Genomic DNA, 14,096 nt, shown 5'->3' with positions numbered 1-14,096 from the left:
GGATGTCATGATTTTAGTTTTCTGAATGTTGAGTTTCAAGCCAGTTTTTTCACTATACTCTTACCCTTCATCAAGAGGCTCTTTAGTTCCACTTTGCTTTCTTCCATAAGGGTGGTGTCATCTGCATATCTAAGGTTATTGATATATCTCCCAGCAATCTTGATTCTGGCTGGTGCTTCATCTAGCCCAGCACTTTGCATGATGTACTCAGTATACAAGTTAAATAATCAGAGTGACAATATACAACCTGATGTACTCCTTTCCCAATATTGAACCAGTCTTTTGTCCATGTCCAGTTCTAACTGTTGTTTCTTGACCTGCATATAGGTTCATCAGGAAGCAGGTAAGGTGGTCTGGTATTTCAACCTCTTTCAGAATTTTCCACAGTTTGTTGTTTTCCTCATAGTCAAAGGCTTTAGCATAGTCAATGAGGCAGAAGTAGAAGTTTTTCTGGAATTCTCTTGCTTTTTCTATGATCCAGTGGATGTTGACAATTTGATCTCTAGTTCCTCTGCCTTTTCTAAATCCAGCTTGAACATCTGGAAGTTCTTGGTTCACGTACTGTTGAAGCCTAACATGGAGAATTTTGAGCATTACTTTGATAGTGTGTGAAATGAGTGCAATTGTGTGGTAGTTTGAACATTCTTTGGCATTGCCTTTCTTTGGAATTGGAATGAAAACTGACCTTTTCCTGTCCTGAGGTCACTGCTGAGTTTTCCAAATTTGCTGGCATATTGAGTGCAATACTTTCACAGCATCACCTTTTAGGATTTGAAATATTTCAGTTGGATTCCATCACCTCCGCTAGCTTTGTTCATAGTGATGCTTCCTAGGACCCACCTGACTTTGCACTCCAGGATGTCGGACTGTAGGTGAGTGATCACACCATCATGATTACCTGACTCATTAAGATCTCTTTTGTATAGTTCTTCTGTGTATTCTTGCCACCTTTTTAAAATATCTTCTGCTTCTGTTAGGTCCATACCATTTCTGTCCTTTATTGTGCCCATCATTGCATGAAATGTTCCCTTAGTATCTCTGATTTTCTTTAAGAGAACTCTAGTCTTTCCCATTCTGTTGTTTTCCTCTCTTTCTTTGTGTTGATCAGTTAGGAAGGCTTTCTTATATCTCCTTGCTCTTCTTTAGAACTCTGAATTCCAGTGGATATATCTATCTTTCCTTTTTCTTTGCCTTTCATTTCTCTTGTTTTGTCAGCTATTTGTAAGGTCTCTGCACACAACCATTTTGCCCTTTTGCATTTCGTTTTCTCAGAAATAGTTTTGATCACCACCTCCTGTATGATGTTATGAACCTCCATCCATAGTTCTTCAGGCACTATGTCTATCAGATCTAATCTAATATCTATCTAATCTCTTAATTCTATTTGTCATTTCCACTGTATAATCGTAAGGGACTTGATTTAGGTCATATCTGAATGGCCTAGTGGTTTTCCCTACTTTCTTCAATTTAAGTCTGAATTTGGCAATAAGGAGTTCATGATCTGAGCCACAGTCACCTCCCAGTATTGTTTTTGCTGACTGTATAGAGCTTCTGCATCTTCAGCTGCAAAGAATATAATAATCTGATTTCAGTATTGACCATCTAATGATGTCCATGTGTAGAGTTGAGTTGTCTCTTATGTTATGGAAGAGATTGTTTGTTAAGACCAGTGCATTATCTTGGCAAAACTCTGTTAGGATCACCCGGCTTCACTTTGTACTCAAAGGCCAAACTTGCCTATTACTCCGGGTATCTCTTTACCTCCTACTTTTGCATTTCAGTCCCCTATTTGTAAAGGACATGTGTTTTTTGGTGTTAGTTTTAGAAGGTCATGTAGGTCATCATAGAAACATTCAACCTCAGCTTCTTCGGCCTTAAGTGGTTGGGACATAGTCTTGGATTGTTGTGATATTGAATAATTTGCCTTGGAAATGAACAGAGATCATTCTGTCATTTTGGAGACTGCACCCAAGTACACCATTTTGGACTCTTTTGTTGACTATGGAAGCTACTCCATTCTTCTAAGGGATTCTTTCCCACAGTAGTAGATATAATGATTATCTGAATTAAATTCACCCATTCCAGTCCATTTTAGTTTGCTGATTCCTAAAATGTCGATGTTCACTCTTGCCATCTCCTGTTTGACTACTTGCCATTTACCTTGATTCATGGACCTAACAGTCCAGGCTCTTATGCCATATTGATCTTTACAGCTTCAGGCTTTACTTTCCCCACCAGACACAGCCACAATTGGGCATTGTTTTCGCTTTGGCTCAGCCTCTTCATTACTTCTGGTTTCCTCTCTTCTCCAGTAGCATATTTGGCACCTACTGACCTGGGGAGTTCATCTTTCAGTGTCGTATCTCTTTGTCTTTTCATTACTATTCATGGGGTTCTCAAGGCCAGAATGCTGAAGTGGTCTGCCATTCCCTTCTCCAGTTGCCCATGTTTTGTCAGAACTCTCCATCATTACCCATCTGGGTTGGGTAACCCTACATGGCATGGCGCACAGTTCATTGAGTTAGACAAGGCTGTTATCCATGTGATCAGTTTGGTTAGTTTTCTGTGGTTGTGGTTTTCATTCTGTCTGCCTTCTGATGGATGAAGATAAAAGACTTGTAGAAGCTTCCTAATGGGAGAGACTGGCTGTGGGGTTAGCTGGGTCTTGCTCTTATGGGCAGTCCCAGGCTCAGTAAATCTTTAATCCAGTTTTATACTGATGGTGGAGTTGTGTTCCTTCCCTGTAGTTTTGCCTGAGGTCAAACTGTCATAGGGGTAATGGCAACCTCCTCCAAAAGGACTTAGGCCAGGACTGTTGTATTCAGTGCCCCTGACTGTTGACCTGCGCCTCCACCGGAGACTCCCAGACACTCACAGGCAAGTCTGGCTCCGTCTCTCGTGAGGTCACTGCTCCCTTCTCCTGTGTCATGGTGTGCACAAAGTTTTGTTGTGCTCTCCAAGAGTTCATTTCCCCAGGCCTGTGTAAGTTCTGTAGTTAAATACCACTGGCCTTCAAAGTCAGATTCCCTGCGGATTCTCAGTCCCTTGGCTGGATCTCCAGCTTGGGAAATCTGTTGTGTGCCCTAGAACTTTTGCAAAAGTGCAAGAACTTCTTTGGTATAATCGTTCTCCTGTTTGTGGGTCATCTGCTCAATGGTTCTAAGGTTAGGCTAATGGCAACTTCCTCCAAGAGGACCAAGGCCACACACTGTACCTCCTAGCTCTGCTGCAACCAGAACCTGGTCCCTGCCACAGGCCACTGCTGACCCATGCCTCCACAGGAGATGCTAAAACACTCAAAGGCAGGTCTGGCTAAGTCTTTTGTGGGTGTCACCGCTCCTTTCCCTGGGTCCTGGTGTGCACAAGGGTTTTGTTTGCACCCTCTGAGCATCTGTGGCAGGTATGAAGTTTGATTTTTAAATGCAATTTTGCCCCTCCTACCATCTTGTTGGGGCTTCCCCTTTGCCCTTGGGTGTGGGGTATCTTTTTTTGGTGGAATTCAGTTTTCTCCTGTCGATGGTTGTTCAGCAGCTGGTTGTGATTTTGGTGTTCTCGAAGGAGAAGATGAGCACATGTCCTACTCCTCCACCTTGTTTATGTTGTCAGGCCTTGGGGTGACATTATCTAACTTTAGCAAATGATCAACCTGGTTGCTATGTTGAAAATAGACTGTAGAAAACAAACTTATTATGAGGTTATCAAATTAATCCAAGTTATCCTCACGGGCTGTCATCCACATGCATGACAGGCTACTTACTACACAGCAGTAGTGGAAAGTAAGTTTAAGCTATGGATATGGAAAAAAAAAAAGTTAAAAACCAAAAAAAAGTAAGCACAAAAGGATTTCATGATGGATCAGTATGTGTGGGGTGTAAGTAGAGGGGTCAAGATGACTTTCAGATTACTGGCTTGAGCACCTAAGAATATTAAAATAATCTTATTAGGGGTCTTAAAATTGAGTAGCTATAAGAGGAGAAAATCAAGAGTCAAATCTTGACCAGGGCACACTTGAGAGGTCTTACTGGCTGTCAAAGTAGGAAGGTTGAATAGGCAGCTGGGTATGTGAATCTGGACTATAAATCTAGATATACAAGTCATATAAAAGTGTGAACTAGAGATACTTACGTGAGACATATGCAGTATTAAAGACCATGAGAGTGGTTGTCAAGGGAGTGACTGTGGTCACAGTCCAGACTAGTCCACTCTACCCTGGAGCACTCCAACATTAACTCGTGGAATCTTCAAGTTATCTCGGCATAAATCTGCGACTCTTTCAGACAAAACATGAAAATCACTGTTTTGTATAAGATCCTTATTTTACTTATGAACAAATTGAAAAACAGAAGTGTAAGTTTATCCAACAGTTTATCCACTGTCAGAGAGCTAAGACTAAATGCCCTAGTTATCTGACTAATAATTAAAAGATTACTTGTAAAGCAAGAGGGAATAAGGCAGTAAGTGTTTCTTCAAATACCCAAAGAATAGATGTCTGTGCTTATTAAACATTTAATTATAGTCTTTCCCGTGCTTTAATTAAGCACAGACTTTGAAAACCTTTGGTGAAAGACTCATAGTCCTATGCAAATTCAAGACTACCAGATTGAGGGATTGTGAGCTGTGTGTATTCAGTGTTTCATCACACATTACCATTTCTTGTTAGTAACAGAACAAGAAAGGAAATAAAATTATGTTGTAATATCAGAGAAAATAATATACACAAGTGCATAGTCAGTGATGGTTTATTTGAATTTTATAGAAATATTTACTGAACTTATGGTAGACTCATGCTTGAAGTCCTGAATTCTCCTTTTATATATTAGATGAAAGCCTTCTGCTATAAAGTACTTTATCTTTGAATACAAAGATAAAACTCTCCAGATAAAATTATAACATTATATATTTATATGGAAGCTTTTATATTAAAGAATATTTTCCTCGTTTATAAATAACATCATTTTACATACTGTTGGATATCAGCTGTTGTTAAGACATTCAGCATCACTAGCAGGCAATAATTCTCAGACTGCTTTTTAAAAAAATAACATTTAGTAAACATCCTATTTAGTAAACTGGGATCCTAGATATATGGAGTATGTTTACTTTTTCCCCAGTCAGCAAAAGAGAAAATTTATTGCAGTCTCAGGGCCATGGGGCTTGGACAGGAGGCCATTTTGCAGGCAAAGGAGAAGCTGGCGGAGGGGCCTTATTTGACCTTCTTGTTGCAGTGCAGGCTGTTGGTGGGGCCACACTTCCTGTGGCAGTGGACAGCGTGGGGGTGTAGGCAAATATAATACTTGCAGCAGATCATCTCGTTGCAGCTGTATTTCTGAGTGAGTTGGCAAAGGGGAGGCTCATCACGCTGCCTTGCACACAGAGCACCAAGAGCCAGGCAGGCTCTTTCTGGATATTGTGATCTGCCAGAGTGCTGTCCTCCTCCAGCTGTTTGCCTGTGGGAATCGGATGCTGCTCATCAGGCGGGTTGCCCTCGTTGTCTTGGATTTTAGCTTTGACACTGTCAGTGGTGTCACTGGACTCGACCTCAATGATGATGGTCCTGTCAGGGTCTTCACAGAGATCTGGCCCTCTGCATCTGCTGCTTGGCTGCCTGTGGAAGAGAAAGGGAGGAGCAATATACACCCAACAAATTGTAAACAATAGTGTTATTTTCAGGAGTGCCTACTTGGCTCTAGAAGAATGATAAAAGTGGATAGTTTTCATTGTCTATTGGGTAACCGTGTCATACTCCCTAAGTGCAATAAGCCTGCAACACAGGCTTTCTTCATGCAACATGGTTGCTTGTGAAGTTCCAAGATCAACATTAAGCTACTAAGGAAATAAATCAAGAATTATGTTTTTCTTCTATACTTTCAAATATGTTCCATAGGCTGTAGGTACATTCAACCAAAGTGGAGTTGAAGCACATGATATGACTAAGCTTCTTCCTCAAATACTTCTCACACAGCCCATCTAGGATGAAAATATTATTTTCCTTGTTTTACAGATAAGTGAGGATAATAAAATATAAATAATTTAGTTGTCTTTTTAAAATTACATAGCATAGGTAGTATAGAAAAAAATTGTCTCTCTGGGTCTTTAACTCATCTTGTCCTTTGCACTTATTCATTTTTTTTTAAATGGTGTTATTTAACCACTTGTTATTTTTGACATGGAATATTCTGAATGTTTTCATTTAGTCCTATCATTTTTATTATGAACATATTTTTGACATTTAACATTGTGTCTGTGTGTGTATATATGTGTGTGGGTATGTGTGAGAGAGACAAATAATAGATTGGTCTCATGTGCCTTTAATTTTTTGTTAGTTTCTTTAATATTAATAAAAATGTAGATACCTCTTAGATTAAAATCCTCATAATTTGAATGGGTCAAAATTACTTGTCAAGGTAATTTTACTAATATATTTACTGGAATATACAAAGCTTTCCTTATTGTATTGTGCTATATATTTCTTTGTGTTTCTTTATGATGAATTTGGGTTTCACAGGTGGCACTAGTGGTGTAAAGACCCTGCCTGCCACTGCAGGAGACATAAGAGACGTGGATTCGATCCCTGGGTTGGGATGATCCCTTGGAGGAAATGGCAATCCCCTCCAGTATCCTTGCCTGGAGAATCCCATGGACAGAGAAGCCTAATGGGCTCCATGGGGTCGCACAGACCAGGACATGACTGAAATGACTTCGCATGCACACATAATGAATTCATTGCTAAGTATTAGACGTATAAACTTACAGTACTCTGTGTGAAATCTAAAACAAGAATGTGAATAAAAGCCATTTTTTCTGTTCAAAAAAATAAGAAAATTCAAGATGGGAAAAGAACAGGCAGGAGAATGCTAAAAATAAGAAAAAGCAGTAGATCATAGTCATCATTTCAGATGACCAAAAAATATGGTAAAAATATAAAGTAAAGCTTTTACGTTTACTTTTAGAGAAATTTTTATTATTTCTATCTTCCCTGAATTTCTGTGGCATTTTATTTCATCTCACTATCATAATATTCATATTTTAATACAATTATATATATATATTAAATTCCCTTAGCTAGCCAAATTGCCTTCAAGTCAAACTGTATACCAAATCACTCACAATATTATACAGCTGTTTTTTGTATAAAGTAGGAATTCAGTATTGTATGATGTTGTTCTTAATTTTGAAAATGAAAGAGTGAATAAGTGAGTGAATTTATCAATGAGCTAATAGTTCCCACCAAGTTTCAGTAGTGGTACGTGGTTAATAATTGACCATTACTGATTGTAGACTGCCAGCCTCTGCTGGGGCTCAGAGACACTGGGTAGTTCTGTGTCACTTTCTTCCATGCCCTTCAATTCATTGTCCAACTTCCCCAAGCCTCTATTACACAGTGAATATTAAAGTCAGTAAACTGGAACATTCTTCACTTTCTTACTTTCCCTCTATAGTCACAGTTTTGTAGTACCATCTTTCATTGTGTGAGTGCATATGTATACTTCAATTTAGTTAATAGACAATTGTCCATTGTCCTTATGTTCGTATCTCATATAGGTATAGCACAGTTGTAGTATGGACATTCTTATATCTTTCCCAGTGTTCTTGGGCAGGAGTTTAACTAGGCCATAGAGAGAAGGCAATGGCACCCCACTCCAGTACTCTTGCCTGGAAAATCCCATGGATGGAGGAGCCTGGTAGGCTACAGTCCATGGGGTCTTGAAGAGTAGGACACGACTGAGCGACTTCACTTTCCCTTTTCACTTTCATGCATTGGAGAAGGAAATGGCAACCCACTCCAGTGTTCTTGCCTGGAGAATCCCAGGGACGGGGGAGCCTGGTGGGCTGCTGTCTGTGGGGTCGCACAGAGTCGGACACGACTAATGCGATTTAGCAGCAGCAGCAGAGTTGGACGTGACTTAGCAACTGAACAACAGCAGATAGCTGGCAGTTGGATTTCTGGGTCAGAGGATATGCACAACTTCAGCTTTGTTAGATAATGCCAAGTGGTTTTCCAAAACAACTGAACCAGTTTGCATTCCTACCAATGGAATGTGAATCATCAAATTGCTATTCGTCTTTGCCAGTACTTAATGGTGTCTAATAATTTGTGAATCTTACCAATCTTGTGGTGTGGAAATTATCTTCTCTACTTTAAGCATGCAGTCCCCTGATTGCTAATGAAGGGCAGTATTTAAAAAAAAAAAAATACCCATTGATAATTCTGATTTCATCCTTTGTAGAGAAACTGTTCATAATTTTCTTCTGTCTTTTATTGCTATGCTGACATTCTTTATATAATCTTGATACTTAGCCTTTGTCAGTGTTAAATGTTGTAAATATATTTTGGTATTTGTATTTTGCATACTCATTTACTTCAGGGTTGTTTTGATGAATAACATATTTTTATTTTAATTTAGTTCAGTGTTTAGTAATTCTCTTCCATTATCAAAGTATCTGTAAATTGTCAAATTATGCCCTGTATTAGTTTAGGTAGTTATACATGACTGTTGGTATTTGATAAGGCAAATAATTCCCACATTTTCCCACTTCATTTAATGATCACAAAATTTTCCTTATATTCCAAGTTAAAATTATTCTCTTTCAACTTGGATTTCTATATTAATCTCCTTTAAGCTCTTTAGATTTAAAGAGCTAAATTTAAACTGAATTACCATAAACATGGCATATTTTTCTATATTTTGTTTGACAATATTTTGTTCCAGATTTTTTCCATCTATTTTGCCAATGAGGTTGAGAACCAGGTTGTATTATCAAGGTTATTCTGGCCTCATAATTGGTTCCTTTCTCTCTCTCCTCTCTTTCTCTTTCCTATTTTCTGGAAAAAAAGGGAGGTTTGTTTATTTCTTAAATATGTAGAAGGATTCAACAGGGAAATATCTAGGACAAGTGTTTTCTTGGTAGAAAATTCTAGGTTTTTTTAAAAAATTATTTTTACATATAAGTTTCTTTATAATTACCTTTTCCATCTTTCATTTAATCTATGTAAGTTTCATTACATTTTATTTTATTTGAGATTTATAAATTTTATCTATATGTTCAAGTTAGTTGACATAAAATTATTTAAATGGACTCATAACATTTTTAATATCTAGAGTCGAAAACAGTGTCTAATACTTCTCATTCCTTGTGTGATTTATTCTTTCCTTTTCATTGTTGAGACCTACCATTTTATGAATTTTATGAATTTTATTCAGAGAATCATCTAATAGCTCTGTTAATCCTATTTGTTGTATATTTTCTTTTTCCTGAGTTTCTCCTGTTATCTGTATTGTTTTCCTTCTACCTTCTTTAACTTTCATTTGTTATTTTTTTCCTAATTTCGTGAGATGGTTGCTTAACTCATTTTTTGCTTAACTGTTTTTTTGGTGCTTCCCTCTTGGCTCAGGTGGTAAAGAATCTACCTGCAAGGCAGGGGACTTGATTTTGATACCTGGGTTGAAAAGATCCCTTGGAGAAGGGAATGTCTACCCATCTAGAATTCTAGCCTGGAGAAGCCCATGGACTGGGAAGCCTGGTATCCTGCAATCCATGGGGTCGCAAAGAGTTGGACATGACTGAGCAACTAACACTACACTACTAACACTTTCCTTTTTTGTAATATGTAGATTGTAAGCAGCAGGACCTGAAGCACATATTTTCTTTGTAAGAAAGTTGGTTTATATTTTTCAACCATATGTTTTAATTTCTTTATGATACAACATCTTTTAGGCTATGTATTTCCTTCTATGTATGATTTTTGCTACATCCATCGTGTTTTGAAATACTTTTTTAATTGAAAATGTTTTTGAATTCTGTAGTGCTTTACAATCCCCAAAAGTTTCACACATGTGATTACATCCTATGCTGCCCCTCCCTCCTTCTCTTCATTGGCAACCACTACTGTTCTCTATGTCTATGTTTCTTTTTTATTTTATTCACTGGTTTGTTGTATTTTTTAGATTCCACATAAAAGTGGTAGCATATAGTATTTGTCTTTCACTCTCTGACTTAATTCACTTAGCCTTATGCCTTTCAAGTTCATCCATATTGCTGCAAAAGACAAATTTTATTTTTTATAATTGAGTAGTTATTCCTTGATATAGATGTAGATATATAGAAAAATATATACTACTTCTTTTTATCCATTCATCTGTTGATGGACACCTAGGTTGCTTTCATACCTTGGCAATTGTAAATAATGCTTCTATGAACAATGTGGTGCATGTTCTTTATACTAGTGTTGTTGTTTTTTAAAATCCATACTTGGGGATAGAATTACTGGGTCATATGTTCTATTTTATAATTTTGAGTACTGGTTCCCTGGTGGTTGCACCAGTTTACAGCACTACCAACAGAGTATCAGGGCTCACTTTACTCCACATCTTTGCCAACCTTTGTTATTCGAGTTCTTTTTGATGGTAGCCATTCTGCCCAGTAGGTGGTTAGACTTCATTGTGGTTTTGACTTGCATATCTTTGATTAGTAATGTTGAGCATCTTTTCATATGCCTTTTGGCCCTTTGTATTTCCTCTTTAGAAAAATGTATATTCAGTTCTTCTGCCCAATTTTAAAAATATCTTTTTCATTGTTTTAAATTTCAAAATATTTTCTAATTTCTAATGTGATTTCTCTCTGATACATAGGTTGTTTAAAAGGTTAATACTTCCCTCAGTATTGGAGATTTTACAATTATCTTCTGATTGCTGATTTTTAGCTTACTTCTAAAATGTGCTGAGGATATACTATATATTACATTTAAAATTGATGATATTTATTTTATCTCACAGCATGCTCTATTATAGTAAATTGTGGGGTATCGCTTGAAAAAGAAGTGTACTCTGCTGTTAGATGTGGTATTTTCTATGTGGTTATTAGGTCAAATTATTTTTCATGTCTTCAGTAAACTTGTTCATTATTGACTTACTTTCTTAGTTACTAAGTTCTGTAAAAAAAAAAAAAAGCTTCTATGATAGTGGAAGTTTACATTTCCTCTGTTATACCAATTTTTGCTTTCTTTATTATTAAGTGTAAAATCTAGTATTATTATAACTACTTAATAGTTTAACATTTAATTATTATTCAGTATTCCATATTCTCAGCTGTTGTTGTTGTTCAGTCATTTGGTTGTGTCTGACTCTCTGTGACCTCATGGATTGCATAACGCCAGGCTTCACTGTCTTTCACTATCTCCCTGAGTTTACTCAAACTCATGTTCATTGAGTCCATGATGCCATCCAACCATCTCATCCTCTATCACCCCCTTCTCCTCTTGCCCTCAGTCTTTCCCATCATCAGGTGCTTTTCCAATGAGTCAGCTTTTCACACCAGGTGGTCAAAGTATTGGAGCTTCAGCATCAGCCCTTCTAATGAATGTTCAGAGTTGATTTCCTTTAGGAAGGACTGGCTTGACCTCCTCCTTGCTGTTCAAGGGACTCTCAAGAGTCTTCTCCAGCACCACAGTTGAAAAGCATTAATTCTTCGGCACTGAGCCTTCTTTATGGTCTACCTCTCAAATCCATACATGACCACTGGAAAAGCCATATCTTTGACTAGTTGGACTTTGGTGTCAAAGTGATGACTCTGTTTTTTAATTATGTAAGTTTGTCATAGCTTTACTTCCAAGGAGCGAACATCTTTTAATTTTATGGCTGCACTCACCATCCACAGTGGTTTGGGAGCCCAGGAAAAAAACTCTGTCACTGTTTCCACGTTTTCCCTTTCTGTTTGCCTTGAAGTGATGGGAATGGATGCCATGACCTTAGCTTTTTCAATGTGGAGTTTTGAGCCAGGTTTTTCACTCTTGTCTTTCACCATCATTAAGAGGCATTTTCTGCCATTTGAGTGGTATCTTCTCCATATTTGAGGTTGTTGATACTTCTGCAAGCAATCTTGATTCCAGCTTGTGATTTATTTATTCTGGCATCTTGCATGATGTACTCTGCGTAGAAGTTAAGTAAGCAGGGTGACAATATACAGCCTTGGTATACTCCTTTCCCAATTTTGAACCAGTCTGTTGTTCCAAGTCTGGTTCTAACTGTTGCTTCTTTTCCTTCATATAGATTTCTCAGGAGATAGGTAAAGTGATTGTTATCCCTATCTCTTTAAGAGTTTTCCATAGTTTGTTGTGATCCACACAGTTAAAGGCTATATGTAGTCACTGAAGCAAAAGTAGATGTTTTTATGCAATTCCCTTGCTTTTTCTATGATCCATCAGATGTTCAGAGTTTGATCTCTGGTTCCTCTTCCTTTTCTAATCCCAGCTTTTACACCTGGGAATTCTTGGTTCATGTAGTACTGAAGCCTAGTTTGAAGCATTTTGAGTGAAACCTTACTAGCATGTGGAATGAGCCCAATTGTACAGTAGTTTGAACATTCTTTGGCATTGCATTTTTTGGGGAGTAGAATGAAAACTAACTTTTTCCACTCCTGTGGCCATGACTGAGTTTTCCAAATGTGCTGGCATGTTTGCAGCATTTTAATAGCATCGTCTTTTAGGATTTGAAATAGCTCAGCTGGAATTCCATCACCTCCACTATCTTTGCCTGTAGTAATGCTTCCTAACGCCCACTTACCTTCACAATCCAGGATGTCTGGCTCTAGGTGAGTGACATCATCATCGTGGTTATCTAGGTCATTAAGACCTTTTTTGTATAGTTCTTCTGTGTATTCTTGCCACCTTTTCTTAATCTCTTCTGCTTCTGCTAGGTCTTTCATGCCCATTCTTGCATGAAACATTCCCTTGATATCTCCAATTTTCTTGAAAAGATGTCTAGTCTTTCTCCTACTATTGTTTTCCTCTATGTCTTTGCTTTGCTTACTTAAGAAGGCCTATTTTTCTCTCCTTGCTCTTCTCATTCTACATACAACATTCTCAGTAGTATTTCTAAAGTCTAATTTGCTTGGCATTTGTATAGCTGAAACAACTTTGTTTTTGGTAGTGTCAGTCATCTCATTTTTCTTTCAAACATTTTGGGTTCTGATATTCATGATATGTCTTCTATAAGCAGTGTATTTTTAAAGCCAATCTGGTAGTTGACATATATGTTAAGTAATTATTCATGTATCTGATTTAAATCTACATTTTACTCCTTTTTTTTCTAATTTTATAACATTTTCTATGTTCCTTTTCTGTCTTCTTATCCTCTACTAAGTTAATATTTTTAATTTTATCTTTACAATTTTATTTTCCCTTTTAACTCATTCATTATATATCCTTTCACTCTTATTTTTGTGGTTACTATAGAGATTACCACATTCTCTCTTGATTTGTTAGATTTTGAAGTGAATTAACTCTCAATATTTCACTGTGTAGGGATTTTTCTACAGTATTTTGACTTCAATTATCCTCTCTCACCATTTTTAATTGATATATCAAATATCAGATATATTATAAGGTCCATGAGATATTTTTATTATTCTACAAAGTTAATATTCACATACTTACCCACATATTTACGCGTTTTGTTGATAATCATTTCTTCTGGCCTATCTTTGCTTTCACCAAAAGAATATGTTTCAGGATTATCTGTAAATTATGCCTCCTATGGGCTTCCCTGGTGGCTCAGACATTAAAGAATCCACCAGCAATGTGAGAGACCTGGCTTCCATCCCTGGATTGGGAAGATCCCCTGGAGAAGGGAACAGCCACCCACCCCAGGACTGTTGCCTGGAGAATTCCATAGACGAGGAGCCTGGCAGGCTACAGTCTACAGGGTCACAAAGAGTTGGACATGACTGACCAACTTTCACACACTATTTCTGCTACTAATAACTGTCTAATTTAGTCCTTATCTAAAAATGTTTTTTGTTTTGCATAGAGTAAGTGATCTATTTAGCAACAGTATATTTTAAGTATGCTATTTCATTTCAAGTAATGTTTCTTGTCTTATCCACTGTTTCTTTTGAGAAGACAAGTTTTAGTCTTATTGTTTTTCCTTTGAGGGTGTTACATTTCATGGTTGACCCTTGAACAACGTGGGTTTGAACTGTATGGGTCCACTTAGACATGAATTTTGTTCAACAAACACATACTAAAGTTCTATGTGATTCACAGTTGGCTGAATTTGAGAATGCAGAAATGTTAATAGGTGGGGTCCAGCTGTAAACTC

General features: G+C 37.3%; 1 pseudogene; it reads right to left on the bottom strand.

Annotated features, from left to right (window-relative positions):
• Nucleotides 1-5,203: 5,203 nt before the first annotated feature.
• Nucleotides 5,204-13,463, bottom strand: LOC122673854 (annotated as a pseudogene).
• Between the last annotated feature and the right edge of the window lie 633 nt (nucleotides 13,464-14,096).

This window comes from Cervus elaphus, chromosome 18 (assembly GCF_910594005.1).
Source record: "Cervus elaphus chromosome 18, mCerEla1.1, whole genome shotgun sequence".
Taxonomy (NCBI): domain Eukaryota; kingdom Metazoa; phylum Chordata; class Mammalia; order Artiodactyla; family Cervidae; genus Cervus; species Cervus elaphus.
This window is presented reverse-complemented; position numbering and strand designations above follow the sequence as displayed.